The sequence below is a fragment of the Protopterus annectens genome, chromosome 9.part0, assembly GCF_019279795.1.
Source record: "Protopterus annectens isolate FY-2018-M chromosome 9.part0, PAN1.0, whole genome shotgun sequence".
NCBI classification, from domain to species: domain Eukaryota; kingdom Metazoa; phylum Chordata; order Ceratodontiformes; family Protopteridae; genus Protopterus; species Protopterus annectens.
In genome coordinates this window covers 1,555,149,175-1,555,166,309 of record NC_056743.1, presented here as the reverse complement: position 1 = coordinate 1,555,166,309, position 17,135 = coordinate 1,555,149,175, and the positions used below count along the sequence as shown (strand labels likewise).

At 45.9% G+C, this 17,135-nt stretch overlaps 1 protein-coding gene across 2 annotated transcripts in view; it reads right to left on the bottom strand.

Moving 5' to 3' along the window:
• The window catches only part of SLU7 (SLU7 homolog, splicing factor), a 906,055-nt gene that overhangs the window by 25,778 nt on the left and 863,142 nt on the right, over positions 1-17,135 (bottom strand). The window lies entirely within an intron of this gene.

Below are 17,135 nucleotides of genomic sequence, written 5' to 3'. Positions count from 1 at the left end.
GTAATAGCTGTCAAAAAGACTGTCTTCCAGGTAAGAACATTTTAATTGACACAAGGAAGCTGGTTCGTATGGAGGGAGAGTCAGAGTAGTCAGCTCTAAATTGAGGTCCCAAGGAGGTGGTGGTTCCTTTATTGGAGGCCTTAGTAAGAATGTACCTCTCAAGAAGGCTTTGCATGATCTGTCAGACATTACTTTTGATCCCATATCTCCTACGTGATAGTTGGATATGGCGAATAATTGTACCCATATGGTAGCTGCAGCTGCACCTCCATTAAAGATCTCTGCTAAGAAATCTAAAATTGTACTCAGTAGGCCTGTAAAGGGATCTATATTATTCTTGAACGCCCAACAAGAAAACCTTTTCCGTTTGCTAGTATACAGTTTCCTAGTTGCAGTCTTATGGGATGAGACCAAAATGTGATGCACTGCAGGGGATATGTCCAGAAGCCTGGTTAAGACTGGAAGTGGAGCAGCCAAGCTGTCAACCTGAGGGATTGACTAGAGGGATGGAGCGTTCCTGACTGATGGGTTAGAAAATCTAGTACTGGGTCCAGAATCCAAGGCTCCTCCTGGAGATGGGTCCATAGAAAGGGGAACCAGATTTAATGAGGTCAGTACAGAGTGATATGAATTAGCCTGCAACTCAATGATATGGCTTTCTGTAGAATTCTGAGGATTAGTAGAAAAGAGAAATGCATAAAGAAGTCCCGGGGGCCAATCGTGAACAATGCATCCCTTGGTGACTCCCCCGAGGGGGGATTAGGGCAAGGTAGCTGCTGCATTTGGTGTTCATGGATGTGGCAAAGAGGTCGCAGCAAGGCTGGCTCCAATTGCGAAAAATTTGGTTCGCAATTTCCTGTTTCAGGGACCATTCGTGAGGCTTCAGAATTGGTCTGCTTAATTTGTCCACTATCACATTCGATTTCCCCTGAATACGCATTGCAATCAGAAAACGTTGAGAAGATACTGCCCATTGCCAAACTCTCTACGCCTCTCGACAGAAGGCGTAGGATCTGGTTCCGCCTTGTTTGTTGATGTACCATACTACCGACACATTGCCTGTCTGTACTCCAATTGTACTTGGTGGAAGAGAGTTCTGGAATGCCTGAAATGCTAGAAGCACCGCTCTCATCTCTGGGACACTGATGTGTAAATGGCACTCATGTTCCTGCCAAGGTCCCTTAGACAATCTGTCCCAGATAATGCCCCCCCCCACCTTATCTGAGAAGTATCCATGGTCACTGTAGCTACAGGATGAGGAAGCACAAATGGCCTGCCTATTGTTACCTGTGTGGACTGAATCCACCATCGCAGGTCCTTCTTGCAGGTGTCCGCAATGAGAATCTTGTGTGACATGGGTAACTCCTGCATGGACCATTGAGCAAAAAGTAGCCACTGCAGCACTCTCATGTGAAGACGTGCCAACGGAACTGATGCAATCGTGGCTGCCAATGAGCTCAGGGCTTTGAGGACAAATTTTGTCTGTACTTACTTCCTCAAGAGTAAGATTGATACTTGATGGTGCAGCATTCGTACCGTTTCATGAGGCAGCTTTGCTACCATGTCTATTGTGTTTAAATCTGTTCCTATGAAGGTAATATGGTGTGAAGGCAACAAGGCAAATTTTTTGAAATTTATAGTAATGCCTAGCTCTGACCATAGGTGGATGGTGGTGTCCCTTGCTTTGGTCAGTAGAAGCTTGGTGGTGGTGGTGAGGAGCCAGTCTAAGTATGGAAACACCAGGAATACTAGCCATCTCAGGTGAGTCATGACTACTGCCATGCATTTGTTAAAACACTCTGGGGCTGTAGCGAGTCCAAAGGGCAGATTTCTGAACTGGTAGTGAGCGTCTCCCAGCCGGAAGCGTAGATATCTCCTGGATCGCCTGTCCATCTTTATATGGTAGTACGCATCCGGGAGATCAATGGAGCACATCCAATCATCTATTACCAGAAAAGGGAGTATAGACTGCAGAATCACCATCTGGAACTTTGTTTTCTTGACAAACTTGTTTAGTCTGCTGAGATCAAAAATGGGTCTCCAGTTCCCTGTCTTCTTTGGAACTAAAAAGAACCTTGAGTAAGTTCTGGATCAGATTTGTTCTGCAGGGACTTCTTGGATGACTCTTCTTTCTAGCATCCTTTGAATCTCTAGGGTTGCTTGATCCCTTTGACAGGGAGGAATGTCTGCGACTGATCTTGATAGTGGGAGAGGACTAGAGACGGGTATGTTGTATCTCCTGGATATAACCGACTATACCCATTTGTCCTTAGTGATGTTTAGCCAGGCTTTTGGGTACAGTGATAGTTAGCCCCTGACTGCCTCCAGAGTTGGGCAGGCGGGCCTCCTCCTTTCAGGAGTGCTGGAAGGGCCTGGCAGAGAAGGTATCTCTGTTTCCCTGATTTTGGGCACCCCCTCTGCTGCGAGGACGGTGTCTTCCATTGTTGTTTCCCCCCTCGGCCCCTGGGGGTAAATTCACCACATGTGTTTGGTGAAGCACTTTGGGGTTTACAGAACCACATATTCCCGCCCTTCTGGCTTTGGGGTAAGGCCTGGTAGGGATGCAAAAATGTACTCCCACGGCAGACAAGAGTTTTGCCTTCTTGTTCGCACCTGGTCAGAGTTTCTTTTACTTTTGGCCCGAACAAGGACAACCTATCAAAAGCGGCATTTATGAAGGAAGACTTAAAGGACTCAGCAAACTCACAAAGGCGCATCCAGGAATGCTTCCTGAGAGCTATTCCTGTGCTTGCTGCCCTACTCGCTCCATCAGATGCATAAGAGATGAGCCACATGGAGGAGTTGTCTACAGAACCTAAGGCAGCAAGCTGAGAGGAGACCTTATCTGACACCCCAACAGCTGTAGAACCTTGGAAGGTATCTCCCAGGTCCTTATGGAGATCCCTCTGAAGTCTTGTAAAGTAGGTTAGGTAGTTCAGTGACCAGAGAGTAAAGGCCACTTCCCGTATCTGTCCATCATTCGAGATTCCTTATTCAGTGGATGGACAGATGAAGAAGTCTCAGCCAACTCCTTTTTGGTGGCCGCCGCCACCACCATAGCATCTACCGGAACACCTTTGGTCAAAAATTCCTTGTCCAAAGGGGCGGTATTAAATTTGTTTGGCCTCCTTGGAATAGGTTGCACAGATTCTGGGGAGCCCCACACCTTTTGACTCACCACCCCAAGGAGCTGATCGAAAGGTGGAGACACCCAAGAGGTGGAGGGTTGAGAAGCAAATGCCTCCAGGTATACAGGTTCATCCTCAGAAGGGGTTAGGGTCTTTCAGCCACCTCGCTGCTTCAGGATCTCTAGAATGTTTGAAAATGAGACATCCTCAGAGGATGACCTTGGGGACCCTTCCGAATCCTCTAAATCTGCATCCAAAGTGACAGACTCCTCAGGGGAGTCTAGATGTTTCTTCTTACAAGTTCTCTTCCGAAGGACCCTCTGGGGAGGTTTCAGAAGAGAGACACTCACCCAATGGGGCATCCTGGGTCACTGGTTCCCTACGCCTGGACGGGAGGGATGGAACAGAGGTAGAAGCTGGCTCTTTAGGGGGAAGAGTGCCAGGATCCAAGGGTGGAGCCGAATGGGGTGACAGCACATCCTCATCACCTCGAAGGTGCCACGACCTGGGTCCGAGGAGGCCTCTGGCACCGAAGAGCCCGGAGACCTCCGCCGCACCAAAGAAGTGGGCTCCGAGGCTGATGTAGGTGCAAGCTCACCCATGCAGAAGCCGCGAGAGTAAGAATTGGATCCGAGAAAGATCCGATCTGACCCTCCTCCCAGGACCCAACTGGAGAGCGTTGGCTCCCAGACCTTTTGACACAGGATGGAACTGAACAGGTCGGAGCAGAAGTTGGGATGGAAAACCCAGGGGTAAGTCTTGGGCCTGACGGTTCCACCACAAAGACATCCAGGCACTCTGGCTCAGATACCGCTTGGGTCAGAGGAGGAAGAGAAGCAGGGGCAGTAGTAGGTGTCGATTCCACTTCCTTATGGGCTGGACTCGATAAAATTTTGGCTAGAGCCGGTGTTCCAAGTAATCTCTTGACCACACACTCCACGTTGTCATCTGACAAGCTCCTGGAGCATCGGGAGGATGGAGCTGAGGACTTAACACTACCAGCTATAGATTGCAACAAAGGTGACTGAGAGACCGAGGAGATCGGCTCCAAAGTTGGAGACCAGCTCCATATATGACTCCTACTCAGTTCCAATAAACCAAGAGGAACCGATGGAGATGATTTCTCGGGCCTGACAGCCTTCGGGTCCGAAGTTGTATCCTTGGCTACTTTTCTTGCTGGCTCAGACACAGGAGCCAAAGAAGAAGTCTGTTTTGTAGATTTTTCAGATCTGGGGGACTGAGAAGGTTTTGAGGAAGTCTGGGTACCTTCTAGCATCTCATTAAAAGGAGCTTTAAGCAAACCCCTAGCAATTAGCTTATTCCTGCGCTCCTGTAACACCCTCAAACTAAATCCATGGCGGATGGAGCAGGAGTCCTGCAAGTGAACTGCACCTAGACAATAAACGCAACTAATGTGCCCATCAGTAAAGTGACATCTTTTGGGTACAAGAGTCGCATTTCTTAAAACCAGACTGGTTTCCTTGCCTTCCTTGGACATATTGTCAACACAAAAAAAAAACAAAAAAAACACCACACTGTCAAGGAAGGGTATGAAACTACGTATTCCACAGGTATAAACTACAGTAGCAAAAACACTCTAAAAGGGTTAACAAAACTTTTTTTTTTTTTTAACACACATGCGAGAGAAAGTGGGGGAGAGAAAGGGCTAGAGGAGAGGCCTCTAACTTAAACGACGAACTCATCTAGCCAGAGGAGACATTGCTAACTTAAAAGATTAACCTCTCAGGGAAAGGGATTAGTAAATGGGGAGCCCTCTAACTTAAACGGGTGTGAGAAAAAAGAAGAAAATAACGAACCTTCTAACTTAAATGGTTCAAAGGATAAAACAAAACAGGTTTTGGACCAAGCGACAGTGACGGCCCACCACAACGGATCGCAACAAGCGATAAACCAACAATTAACACCAACTAGAGGGTAAATGCACAACATCTATAACTAACTAACTAACTAACCAACTAACTAGCTAACTATTTCTCAATCAAAAACACTATAATAATGCTAAAATAAACAGAAGAAAAAGGTTTCACTTAGCCTGAGCCTAGTGAGAAGCATCTGATCTTTTTGGCGGCAAACGAGATCTGAGTTACCTTTGCTAGGCATCATGGGATAGGTTATAGCCTCGAGCCAGTGGAAGCTTTCGAGCTTTAGTAAAAACGCAGAGTCAGAACTAATACTCGGTTCCAAACCCAACCAGCAAGAATGAAGGCGAGATAGGAGAACATAACATGCTCAGATACTCTCTTAGTTGAAGTAAGAGCCAAAAGAAGAACAGTCTTCCAATAACATTGTTGCAAGGATGCTGAAGCAGCAGGTTGAAAAAGAGTCTCAGTCAATTTTTCAAGAAGAAAACTGAGGCAGAACAGACTTCCTGGGAGGTCTGATATGAAGGATACCTTTAAAAAATAGCTTGATCTCAAACCTAGAGGCTACAGGAGGAGTCAAGAGCAAGACAAAATAGCCGAGAGGTGAACTTTAAATGAAGAATATGCTAACCAAGTATGGAGCAATTCACAAAAATAAGAGAACCAGAGGGATCTCCACTGAAAAGGGATCCTGGTTATGAAAGAGACATCAGACAGAAAATCTCCTCCATTTGGACAAATATGATTTCCTGGCAGTGGGTTTCCTGGCCTCCTGCCGAACATGAAGCATGTTTAAAGAAAAAAGGTGCCTAAAAGGGATCAAAACCCTGTCACCCACTTTGTCAGTTGAAGAGTTGGCAAGTGAGGATGGATAAGAAACCCTTTGTCTTGTGTGAGAAGGTCCATCCGGTGAGGTAGCCTGTGGTGATTGCCCCTGGCTAAGTGAAAAAGAAGGGGAAGTCAATGCTGTCTGGGCCAAAAAGGAGTCACCTGCAAGATTTTGGGGGAGTCTTGCTTGATTTTGTGCAGGACCTCGGAATTAGAGGAAGGGAAGTGGAGGGTAGACAAAGAGAAACATCCCCTTCCAAGAAAAAGATAGGGCATCTACCTTCCAAGACAGGGGACCTAGGACTCTGGAATAGAAGAGAGGAAGTTATCTGTTCAGAGGGGAGGCAAAAATATATACCTCAGGTATAACCCACAGAAGGACAATGTCCAAAAAAAAATCTCTGTGAAGCATCCATTTGTGAGCCTCTGTGCTGGACCTGCTCAAACAGCCTGCCACTATATTTTGCAATGAAGGAAAGCAAACTGCCTAAAGAGTCACTTGATACTGGACAGTTAGATCCCAGACCTGAAGACATAGCCTGCAAAGAAGGTGGGACCGTTTCCTCTGTTTGTTTATATAGCACATCACTGTGGTACGGTCTGTAAAAACTTTGACGGGCCCTGGAAGAAAGTGGGAATGAAAAACCTGAAGAGTTGAAAGGAGAACTCTCATCTCCTTGATGTTTATGTGATCTGACCTCTGATGATGAGGCCAGAGACTCTGGACCTTGAAAGAACCAAAGGAAGCTCCCCACTCCCTGTCTGAGGCATCCAAAAAGAGTTCTTGAGATGGGAATGGAGGTTGAAAGAAAGCCCTGGGTTAAGAGAAAGCTGATGAATCCACCACTGAAGCTCAAGTCTGAGATAAGGAATTAAGGGAACTAGGAAATCCAGGGGATAACAGTATTGAAACTACACTGACTTGAGGTACCACTGACATTTTCTCATATGGAGCCTAGCCAGAGGCAAAATGGTGGAAGCCATAAATCTGAGAACCCTGAAAAAATCTCTGGCTGTGACTGAAGCCAGAGGAAAAAAGAAATTGGAAAAAGGCAATCAGAGAGAGAGAGAGAGAGAGAGAGCCTTGGGGGTAAGGCAGGGATGCCAGCATGGAAATGGCCTGGATCCCGCAACACAGAAAAAACACGATCCTGAGAAGGAACCAGTAGTGCGTTTTGAAAGTTTGTGATGAACTCCAGGCTTTGTAATAGAAAAACAGTAAACTGGAGATCGTGAAGCAGAACCTCAAGGGATGAAGCCTGAAAGAGCAGATCATCTAGATAAGGAAAGATCTGAACTCCTCTCATCCTGAAAAAGCAATGACATGAGTCAGGACTCAGGCAATTGGTGAACACCCATGGGGCAGTAGAGAGGCCAAAGGGTAAAGCAAAGAACTGAAAATGCAAGGAAGAAACAGAGAAAAGCAAAAGCTTCCTGAAAAGGGGATGGATAGGGATTATCAAAGTAGGCATCCTTGAGGTCCAGAGATACCAGGAAGCCTGGGGAAGAAGAAGAGGAAACAATGTTTGAAGGGGCAACATCCGAAAGGAGGGGACCTTTAGAATGATGTTGAAATGAGAAAGGTCCAGAATGGATCTCCAGGTGCTTTCCTTCCTGGGAATCAGGAACATTCTAGAATAAAAACCCATCCCTTCCTGGGTAGGGGGCACAAAATGAATGGTGCCCTGGGCCAGACGGTTATGTCCTGGGCCAGAAGAGTCTGAAGCACTTCTGGAAAGAAAAGAAGCTGTTCCTGAAGAGGCTGTAGGCTGCCCAGAAAGGGAGGAAGGGATTTCCACACCATAAAATCCCCCTAGCAGATGATGGACAAAACCCAAAAGTCTTGTGTGACCCTTAACCAACTGGAAAGGGCTAGGGGAACCTGGCTGATGGAAAGGGGAAGAAAACTGTCAGATGGAATCTGTTTGTCCTGAAAAGCAGGCTTCTGAGAAGTAGGAGCCTGAGTAGACTTAGCTGGTGGTATATGCCTAGAACCCGTTTTACCTTTGGGTGGAGGGAGAAACTGTCCGGGAACAAAAGCAAATTTAGGGGGATAATTTCTCTGAAACTTAGGGATAGGAGAAAAGTACAGTTATGTACACTTACCATAAATGTAGATGTTCCAGTGTATTCACTGTTGCAGTCATCACATTTGGGTTATCTGCCTGCAGGTTGCCCTCAGCCGGCCTGAATACCAGAGTCTTCGGATTTCTACGTCGGATGCTGTCTCTTCTTCCATGACGTCAGGTGTATAAAACATGCAGCCGACGCCATTACATCAGTTTTTCTTGCCCCAGATGTCATGTGACCCCACAATAGGAAGCAATTATATGGTATGGTACACCCCCATCAAAAAGCAAATACACCAGAAAAAATAAATATACCAAACAAGAAGGAAAGGTAGAGCCAAGAGAAGTCAGGGGGCTGGAGCGAGGGTAACCAGGACTGCAACAGTGAATACACTTGAACATCTATATTTATGTTAAGTGTACACAACTGTACTATGTTCTTTGTGTTTCACTGCTGCAGTTATCACATTTGGGTTGATTCCCAAAGCTAAGGAAGGGAGGAGGACATTAAAGAGCATTAGGGCCAGCTATTAAGCCCTGCAAGACTGCAGTGGCAAATCCAGCTCTAGCTTTAGAAAACATAGGCATGTGGTAATGCTTGGTGAAGGTATGTACAGAGCTCCAGGTAGCAGCTTCTAGGATGTCCCTGGTAGGGACTCCTCTGATAAAAGCCGCAGAGGTAGATGCAGACCTGGTGGAATGTGATTTTATCCCCTGTGGGGTAGGTTTTCCATGGTGCTTGTAGCAGAAAGGAATGCAATGGGCTATCTATTTGGAAATGGTTTGCTTTGAAATGGCCTTCCCCTCTGCCCCTGCAACAAAGACAACTAGCAGCTGTTCAGATTTTCTAAGAGGCTTAGTCCTGTCCAAATAGAATCTAAGTTATTTGTGCACGTCAAGAGAGTGCAGTATTTGCTCCCCTTTGTTTTGTGGATTACGGAAAAAGATAGGCAAATGAATGAACTGATTTAGGGCCACACTAGACACCACCTTGGGCATAACGGAAGGATTAGTCCTGAGGGAAACCCTGTCTGCATGAAAGATAATGAAGGGTTCCACTGCCACGAGGGCCTGTAATTCAGACACTCTTCTTGCTGAAGTGATGGCTAGAAGGAAGGCTGTTTTCCAAGAAAGGAATTTCAACTCTGCTGTTGCAGCTGGCTCAAAGGGGGGAAGAGTGAGCTTTTCCAATACAAAGTTAAGGTCCCAGGCTGGAGTGGGAGCTCTCCTGGGGGGTCTTAAATTTTTGGCCCCTCTAAGGAATTGTTTTAGCAAGGGGTGAGAGAAGAGGGGTGGCTCGGTATTATGATGTTCTGAAATGGCAGAGGCATGAATTTTAATTGACGAGTCGGACAGGCCATTGTGGAGCATTTCTGTTAAGTACTGTAGAATATGAGATAAGCTAGGCACTGTTGTGCCCATCCCCTGAGACTGGCTCCAGGAACAGTATCTTTTCCACTTATCAGCATAGGAGTTTATAGTACTAGGCCTCCAGAATGACATCCAGCACCTGCTTACTGAGGGATGCTAGAGGAGAGCTCAAGGAATTAGCCAGGCTGCAAGGTTCAGGGTTTGAAGCTGAGGGTGCAGAATCTGGCCTGCCTGCTGGGACAGCACGGAAGGGGTCTGAAGCAGGTGCCATGGTTGCAGCAGTGTCATACTACGCAGGAGGAGGTAACCAGTGCTGGCGTGGCCAGTCTGGTGCAATCAGTATTGTCCTTGGCTGTTCTGTTTTATCTTTAGCAAAACCTTCGACAGGAGAGGCAGAGGGGGAAAGGCATAAACTGAGAGGCTTTCCCAGGTAAAGGACAGGGCATCCAATTTCCAAGCTTGACTGTGGGGAGTTCTTGTGCAGAATTTGTACAATTGGTAGTTTTGAGGGGAGGTGAACAGGTCTACCTCTGGAGTCCCCCATTTGTTCCTCAAGAGGTTGAATATTTTGGGTTCTAGTTTCCATTTGTGTGGGTTCATGAGATTTCTGCTTAAGTCGTCTGCCAGTGAATTTAGTTTGCCTGGCAGGAATTGAGCTTGTAAGTGTACTTGGTAGCTTAAGGCTGTGTTCCACAGACCCATGGCTAGTCTGCAGAGAGGGTACAAGTGGGTTCCCCCAGCTTGTTTATGTACCACATAACTGCGGTGTTGTCTGTCTTTACCAATAGTTGTCATGGAAGAATACGGTCTTTGAAGGCTGTCACAGCATTCTGTACAGCTAACATTTCTTTTTGGCTGATATGCAGGTGCATCTGTCTCGAGTTCCGTTTGCCCTGAATGCACTGCCCTGCCATGTGAGCCCCCCATGCATAGTCTGATGCGTCTGTTGTTAGGGTTTGGGCGGCAGGGCGTAGAATGAAAGGGAGTTTCTTGTTGTGGTAGCAGGCCTCTGCCCACCAAAGGAACTCTGTCTTCATGCAAGGAATGATAGAAACCATTGTTTCTAGGTCCTGAGAATGTTGACACCATAGGCTTTTTAGACACCATTGGAATTTCCTCATGCAGTTTTGCATATTGAATTAGCAGAATACAAGAGGCCATGAACCCCAGGGCTTGCAGCATTTTCCTTGCAGATGGCTGGGGTTTTGTGGCCAATATTGAAGTAGGTTGTCAAATAAACTTGTTTCTCCAGAGTGAGGAATGCCATCTGGGAAGTTGTGTTCAAGCTTGCTCCCAGGAATACAATCTGTTGGCAGGGTACTAGGTGAGATTTCTGTTCGTTGATGGTGTACCCCAGTGAGGTTAGACGTTTCTTTATGAATGCCAGGTGTTGTAATAGCAAGTCCTGGCTTTCTGCCTGAATCAGACAATCGTCCAAGTATGGGTAAATTTGAATATTTCTCTGTCTGCAAAATGCAATGGCTGGAGCTAGACACTTTGTAAATACCCTGGGCGCAGTAGATAAGCCAAAGAGAAGTGCAGAGAACTGATAGTGCATGGAGCATGCCCTGAAGCGTAGGTATTTCCTGCAAGATTCCCTTATTAGCATGTGCAGGTAAGCTTCCTTTAAGTCTAGGGTTGCCAGCCAGGCATCTTTGGCTAGCATGGGAAGAAGGTGTTGAAGAGTTAGCATTTTGAATTTTGGAACTACCAAAACGGTGTTGAGAATAGAGAGGTCCAGGATAGGACGCCAGGAGTTGTCTTTTCTGGGTACCAGAAAAAGTCTTGAATAAAAATCTTGTCCCCTTTGTTCTGCTGGAACAGGTTGAATAACCCTGATACTGAGAAGAGAGAGAACCTGCTGTTGGGCCACCGCCCATTGATTTTGGGGTAGGTCTGGCCAACCATTTGGGGTTGGTAGTGTGTGGAAGTGGAATCTGTATCCTTGGGAAACTATGTTCAAAACCCATTTGTCCTGGGTAATGAGTTCCCAGTTTTTTGCATGCAGGACGAGCTTTCCTCCTAAGGGAGCAGGTAGCTGAGCAGAGCTTGGAAGGGTTAAGGTTAAGTCATTGTGTCATTTTTCTGTAGGGGGGTGGCTTACTACTCCCTGCTTTGGAAGTGGGAGCCCCCCCACTGCTTTGGTCTGTGCATAGCCTGAGACTGTAGCCTAGGTGGTCTGCTGTTCCTGGGTTTGGACTGAGAAGGCCTGGAAGGGGCTGGAAAGGACCAGTTCTTTGAAGCCCAATGCCTACTGAATCTGGGAGGCTGTACTTGTAGGAAATCTTTAACAGTTTGCATAGATTTAGCTTTCTCCTCCATCCTTTTGAGAACTTATTCTGCTTTGTTGCCAAAAAGGCGGTCTTGGTTTAAGGGAGCATCCAGTAATTTAGCTTTAACATGATCTGGCAAGTTTTGTTCCTTAAGCCAAGCATGCCTTCTAAGGACAAACCCAGTGACAGCAGCCTTGCAAGATGCTTCTAAAGTGTCAAAACCACATTGCAAAGTATGTTTACCAACTTGTTCTGCAGAATGCATTAAATCTTGCAATTCTTTGTGTTCAGCACAGTCAGGAATCAACATCATTTTCTGTTTAAGTAGTCCCATAACATGCTGCTAATACTTTAACAACTGGCAATTTAAAGCCCTAATGGCCAAAGTAGCAGAAATGTATACCTTCTTACCCCATCTGTCTAAGGCTCTAGAATCTCTATCAGAAGGGGTAGGATTTTTGGCAGCAGTAGCCTTAATGCCTTTTGGTTCTTGGGAAATGGTCTCTGGATCCGCAGAAGGATTCTTGAAGAGGAACTTGTGAGAGTCAGGTACTCTGTAGTACCTGTCAGGTTTTCTGGGAGCTGGAGGTAAACAGTCTGGGGTAAGGCTAGATTCCAAGAAAGCATCATCTACAATGTCCAGAACAGGAGGGATAGCTAAAGGCCTGTGCTGAGGCAGGAGTAAGAACTCCCCAAGTCTCTTTTTGGACTCGGAGTAATCCTGGCTTTCCCAGCGGAAATGCTCCCTAAGAGTATGCAAGGTTTCATCGAAAGAATGATCTTCTGGAGGGGAGCAGAGGGAATGGAATCCTCTGCATCAGAATCCTCATAAGTAGATAAGTGCAAATCCTGGTAGTCAGAAGGAGCAGAAATATCAGATTCCGAATCAGAAGAATCAGAAAGAAATTCAGTTCTAGGTCTCTTAGAGGGGGAAGGCTGTCTTCCCCTAATTAGGTAATAAGGTCTTCAGCCATTCTAAGCATTTTTTTTTGAGGCATATGGGCCTGAGCCTGCGGTTTGGTCGCCAGTTTTCTAGGCATAGTGAGAGTTTTTGGCCTGAGAGATTCGTAACTTCTGGATGGAAACGATGGCGACGGTTTAATATGAATGTCTGTAGGCCTGAATACATCCTCAGAAGCCGGTGTCTGCACAGTGGCTCCGGACTCATCCACGGTAGAGACATCCGCAGGTTCCATAGTCGAAGAAGCATCTCGCGGCATACCGGACTCTGAATGGGTCTCAGTAGAGGCCTGCGAATCTGAAGTAGCGGGTATCAGGGGCTGCAAAAGCGCCTCACTGAGTACCGGCGGACTGGCGAGTAGCTTAAAGGAAGTGTCGTCGACAGTTTTGAACCTATGCGGTCTGTCTCTGTCTTTATCCCTTACGTTTTGTTCGGAAGATCGGTAGTCGGATGGCTTAGCGAAGCCATTTCGGAGTACTGAGATAGAGTACAAAAGTAATTGGCTGCAAAAACAGCCCGACGACGAATAGTTCGGGGGTTGAACAAGGCACAAAACCGACAGCGAGGGACGTCGTGGTCTGGGCCTAAACAGGGGATGTAATAAGAATGAAAATCTCTATGAGGTATTTACTTTCCACAGGCAAGACAATTGTTAACTTTTACTGACATCAGTTGGAACAAGAAGAAGTATCCCCAACGAGGTACTTATCTTTTTTGAAGACTTTGGGTCTGAAACTTGAAAACGAAAATTTCAGGAGACAGCCGACTGGCACTTGCGAACTGCTTCTGCTTCAGGCAACGCACGGCAAGAAAGACTGATCTAATGGCGTCGGCTGCATGTTTTATACCCCTGAAGATCTGAAGTCATGGAAGAAGAGACAGCATCTGATGCAGAAATCCGAAGACTCTGGTATTCAGGCCGGCTGAGGGCTACCTGCAGGAAGATAACCCAAATGTGATGACTGCAACAGTGAAACATGAAGAACATGAAATATATGCTTCATTTCCTGCAATGCCTTGCCCTTGTCCTGGAGGGACTTAAGTTCAGCAGCATCAGCAGAGCCAAAAAGATTTATATTATCAAGAGGAGCTTGGTTTGAGGGGAGTCGAGTATAGTAACTTACATATGAGGTGCGCAATGTACAATGTTTTCCTTAGCACAGTGAAAACTTGGTGGTTGAAGTTCAGATTGCTATCTACCTCTCTTCGTAGGTCTCGCACCACTGGGTTTGAGCTTAAGGGGGAGTTGTCAATACTCTAGGTAGCTGAGAATTCTACTTTGCCAACGGGAATAATAATGCACTTTTTTGCATTTAGTTTTAGACTGTGGATTTGACATCAATCATTTGTATGTGTTAGCCCTTTCTGTGGTATGCTAACATCATTGGGGGACTCAACAATTGCACCTAATTTGCAATCATCAGTGAACTTAGTAAGCCAAAGGCCGTCTAATTTAGCCTGGACTTCTGAGAAGTAGACTTCGAACAGTAAAGGGCCCAGCACAGAGCCTCGTGGTACTCCACTGGTGATGGGTCTACTGGTAGAGGTGCAGTCACCGACTTTGACAGTATGTGTTCTGTTGGTGAGTCAATTGGCTACCCATCTAGTGACATAAGGGTTGATTCCCAGCTCGGAGAGTTTTTCAATGACACCCAAGTGGGGGATTATATCAAAAGCCCTGGCCAGGTCAAGATAGGGGGTATGCACCGTCGTACCTTCATCCAGGGCTATGGTGACTTTCTCAGAGAAGTCTACAAGGTTTAGTAAGTGTGATCTACCCCTATCAAAGCCAAACTGGGATGGGTCTAGACTTTGAAGACTGCCTGTGTCCTTACCGATAAGGTCCATATGATTCTTTCCATGGCTTTGCAGATGAGACTTGTTAGACTTATGGGTATATAGTTCCCAGGGTCTGTTGATGGCCCCCATTTGTGCAAGGGCATTACTGTTGCTATTCTCCATTCCGCTGGGATAAAGCCAGTTCTCAGGCTATGGCTAAAGAGAATGCTAAGTGGGTCTGCTAGGCCCTGTTTTAGATTGCTAAATAAGCATGCTGGGATGTTATCTGGTCCCACTGAGGCCATGTGTTTGGTCTTGGAGAGCACAGATAAGAAAGACCTGATCTCTAGTGATACTAGGCAGAGGACAGGTGTCTGGTATGATTTGGGGTATGGCCGGTGGGGCTGGGGGACGGGGAGGTTCGGGATTTCTTCCAGTTCAGTACGAGTGGTACCATCTACTACCAGTTCTACACATAGCTGGGCATTCCCTTTTAGATTTCTGACATAATTAAAGGGTGCCTTATGATTATCCTTAGCTAGGGAAGCTATTTTAGCTTCATACTTAGCTTTAGAGGATTTCACTAGATTTCTGATTTGTTTGTTCAAGCTGAGGTGGGAATTTTTCCTCTGCTGAGTCAGTCTTCTCTTATTCTTAGACATCAGTCGCTTCCTTTTGTTATATAACCTGTTTATACTGGAGGTCCACCAGGGTGGTTTGTCTTTTCGGGAGGACCTGGTTTTGATCAGGTCAGGTACAGCCAAGTTTATACAGCTGCTTCAGTGTTTGTACAGGGCATCTGAGTACACCTCTACACAGGAGTATTTGTTGTTTACGAGTGTGGTGGGAGTACTCTGAAGTTTGCTTTGGAAAAGTTCTTCAGTTTTTTGCTCCCATGCAGGTGTCGGGTCCAATAATTACTTCGAATGAGACAGTTATATGGTCTGACCTTACCAGGGAAGGCATCACACAGGGGGGAGTGCAGTGACTTCCAGTGTTGGTGAGTACTATGTCTAAGACGTTTAAGCCCCTTGTGAGGGTGCAGACTATCTGTTCCACAGCATTTGAACTGACAAAGTCCGGGAACCTCTGTGTGTGTTTGAGTTTGAGCTTATGTATGTCGCCAAGTTAATGGAAGGATAGTTGAAATCATCCATAACTAAGGTGCTGGGCTGCATGGAGAGTGATTCCAGTAAAGATGGTGTGCTTTTCTTGGTTCACGGTAGTGGACCTACAGCTAGCAGATGATGTGGTAGGGTATTTTGCCTAAAATTAACTGGACATGAAGTAGCTTGAGAGAGTCGTACTGTTTGACCAGTCTTGAGGTGTCCTTGACTTTAATGAAGATGGCTACCTCTCCACCTTTGTTTTTTTCACGCTCACTATGAGGTATGAACATGTGAAAGGCATTACAGCCTTGCACAGCTTGGGTGTTCTCTGCGGCCTTGAACCATATCTCAGTGACTGCACAGATAGATATCAGCATCTTCCAAGGTGAGAAGTGCTTCCAGGGAGTGCAATTTCAAGTTTACACTTCTAGCATTAAGCAGCAGAACCTTGAGTTTGCCATGGGTGGATTTTGTTACACTGGAAATTTTGTTGCTTGACATTGCCTGAAAAAAGGCACTATGGGGGAGGCAAGTGCCTTTACCAGTATCTGAAAGCCTAGAGGAGACAGGTGCAGACCATCTCTGGCAAAGCAGCGTAGCCTGTCGACCATGTGATCCCAGGCTGACAGATACTGGATCCCCCTGGACTGACACCAGAAGCTAAGCCAATTGTTGAATTTGATCATTTTTTTGTTTATAATGTGGTATCATCCTGGATGAAGGTACAATGCTGCTTAGGGCTAGGATCATACCTATCAGAGTTCAGTCATGTCTCTCTTCATATAGCCCAGAGAGACATGTCTCCAGACATTCACCCCAACATAAACTATGACCGAGTCATAACGGTACTTGTTGAGTGACCTGAGTGCAAGCGTGATCTGACAGAACCTATCACCTGACAGGCAGCTAAACATGACCTTGTCCAGCCTGGTGAGTGGAACATGTGTGTGTCTCACTATGAAGTCCCCTTTGACCAGGACTTTAGGTTTAGAGGTGTTTTGCCTTAGGGTCTTATTTATTAAGACACATTTGTATGTATTATTATGTGTAGTGTTTTCAGTTTGCGTAATAATTTGTGTGCTTTGTTTATGTTTGGGAGGTCTCTGGACTTTTGGTAGACTTTTAGTGAGCACCTCTGCATACGTGGGTCTATGTGGTATGTCTTTATTTTGTGTGAGATGTGAAGAGTGTGCATTGACAACTTGCCTGGTGTCTTGCTTGTTCTTACATGAGAGAAGAGATTCCAATTTCATAGTGTAATTACATCTTTCACATAGGGTATTTGTTTGCTTTAGGAGTAAATGGTTATCAGTACACGAGGCAATTACTACACTGCCTCAGTATTCCCATGTCAATCAGGCTGTCCGGAGAAATTATGGGAAACTTCCTATATATTATAGCAGGTATTTACGGTATCCGCTATTATGGAAACAAGTGGGCTAGGTTGATCAGTTTTTGTGCTTGGACTACCAAGGGTTGTTCAGTTTAGGGCTATGGATGACAGGTATGGCAACTGCTCAGTGCACAACTACACTGCTTTAGTGCAACAGAGAAGCTTATGAGGGTTCCACTGACAGTTGTCTAAGGACAAAGTGTGCTTCAATGTATTTGCATCTGTGCAGGGCACCGTTAATCCGCAAAGTGAGTAATGAACAAATTCAATGAGGCTTACATATAGGCAAAATTAAACAGTTTTAAACTAATCTACCAATAGGAAAGTACACAATGAATATC